The sequence below is a fragment of the Erinaceus europaeus genome, chromosome 15, assembly GCF_950295315.1.
Source record: "Erinaceus europaeus chromosome 15, mEriEur2.1, whole genome shotgun sequence".
Classification (NCBI taxonomy): domain Eukaryota; kingdom Metazoa; phylum Chordata; class Mammalia; order Eulipotyphla; family Erinaceidae; genus Erinaceus; species Erinaceus europaeus.
The window spans coordinates 19,667,072-19,669,410 of NC_080176.1; the positions used below are offsets into that span (position 1 = coordinate 19,667,072).

At 50.1% G+C, this 2,339-nt stretch overlaps 1 long non-coding RNA gene across 1 annotated transcript; it reads left to right on the plus strand.

Annotated features, from left to right (window-relative positions):
* On the plus strand, positions 1 to 1,655 carry LOC132533116 (uncharacterized). The gene is made up of 2 exons (XR_009545000.1): positions 1 to 126; positions 492 to 1,655. It is a non-coding gene; the product is annotated as an uncharacterized LOC132533116 (long non-coding RNA).
* Positions 1,656 to 2,339: the final 684 nt, after the last annotated feature.

The window sequence follows — 2,339 nt, forward strand, 5'->3', positions numbered from 1 at the left end:
GATACATGTGCTTCTGAGAGTCAAACTCTGAGCTTCCAAATCCACATACCTGAGCACCAAACGCTTTACTCACCACACCGCCTCCTGCACAGTACACTTCTTTGTATATGTAAAGACAAATACAAGGTTAACTTTTTTTTTTTTTCCCCTCCAGGGTCATTGCTGGACTCGGTGCCCGCACCATGAATCCACCGCTCCTGGAGGCCATTTTTTTCCCTTTTTGTTGCCCTAGTTGTTGCAGCCTCGTTGCGGTTATTATTGCCATTGTTGACGTTGCTTTGTTGTTGGATAGGACAGAGAGAAATGGAGAGAGGAGGGGAAGACAGAGAGAGAGGGGAGAGAAAGATAGACACCTGCAGACCTGCTTCACCACCCGTGAAGCGACTCCCCTGCAGGTGGGGAGCCGGGGGCTCGAACCGGGATCCTTACGCCGGTTCCTGCGCTTTGCGCCACGTGCGCTTAACCCACTGCGCCACCGCCCGACTCCCAAGGTTAACTTTTTTTTTGCCTCCAGGGTTACTTCGGAAGCTTGGTGCCTGCATCACGAATCCACTGTTCCTGGAGACCATTTTTTTCCTCTTTTGTTGCCTTGTTGTTTTATCACTATTGTGGTTATTATTGTCGTTGCTGTCGTTGGCTAGGACAGAGAGAAATCAAGAGAGGAGGGGAAGATAGAGGGGGAGAGAAAAGAGGAAGACACCTGCAGACCTGCTTCACCGCCTGTGTAGCGACTCCCCTGCAGGTGGAAAGCCGGGGGCTCAAACCAGGATCCTTACGCCGGTCCTTGCGCTTAACCCACTGCCCTACCGCCTGACTCCCAAGTATTTTTATTTTAATGAGAAAAAGACTAGAGCACTGCTCAGGTGTGGTTTATAGTGGGTCAGCTTGAACTTGGGAAATGAGAGCCTCAGGCATGAGGTTTTTTTTTTTTGCCTCCAGGGTTATTGCTGGGCTTGGTGCTAGCACTATGAATCCACTGCCCCTAGGCCATTTTTTCTATTTTATTGGACAGGACAGAGAGACATTGAGGATGGGGAGACAGGTACCTACCTGCAGGCCAGCTTCACTACTTGTGAAGTTTTCCTCCCTACAGTTGGGGGGGGGGGCTCAAACCTAGATCCTTATGCTTAGTACTATGTGCGCTTAAGTGGGTATGGTTCCGTGATGAGAGGCTCTTTCAGTAACTAAGATGCTATCTTGCCAGTCCTGAGGATTGACTTTTTTTTTGCCTCCAGGGTTATCGCTGGGGCTCGGTGCCTGCACCACGAATGCACTGCTCCTGGAGGCCATTTTTTTCCCTTTTGTTGCCCTTGTTGTTACTACTATTGTTGTCGTTGTTGTTGTATAGGATAGAGAGAAATCGAGAGGGGAGGGGAAGACAGGGGGAGAGAAAGAGAGACACCTGCAGACCTGCTTCACCACTTGTGAATCGACTCCCCTGCAGGTGGGGATCTGGGGGCTCAAACCTGGAATCCTTATGCCAGTCCTTGTGCTTAACCCGCTGCACTACCATCAGCGACTGGTGAACATGTCATGAGCCTTCCCTGCAAACAGCTATTAAGTAAGGAGCGGTATCGGGTTGACTGTGTGTTGTGTGAATTGTGTGACCTTTCTCTGGCATCTAAAATAAGTAAAGAATTATTGCTTGACCCCGACACACTCTCCGAGTAAGTCCTTGCTCTAATTCCTTGCTCGTAACACTCTGCATGTGTGATGCCCTTGGAGACAGCAGACAGACAGACAGACACTCACACTCACACACACAGTGGGTGGGAATGGGGGCTGATCTGTAGTGACAAGACAGCTCACCTGGACAGAGTGTACTTGCACAAGAACCAGATTTGGGTTTGGCCCCCACCACCCGAGGAAGTGGTTGGGCTGTGGTTTATCTTGAAAAAACAAACCCAAAAGCAATGTTGTGGGACACTGAAGGCCTGGTGATGACCCCCTCTCAAAAGGGGGGGGGGCGCACAACCTGATTCTGTAACTAATTTTATTAGCTGTTCCTTGGGCACACCTGTCCCGCTTGCCCCACCCCAGGAATGAATATGCATATACATAGATATATGTATATATATTTTGCCTCCAGGGGGCAAATATATATTATTGCTGGGGCTCAGTGCCTGCACCACAAATCCACTGCTCCTGGAGGCCAGTTTTTCCTCATTTTCTTGTTATTTCTGTTGTTGGATAGGACAGAAATTGAGAGAGGAGGGGAAGGCAGAGAGGGGGAGAGGATAGACACCTGTAGACCTGCTTCACCGCCTGTGAAGCGACCCCCCTTGCAGGTGGGGAGCCGGGGGCTCGAACCATGATCCTGTGTGGGTTCTTGCTCTTCT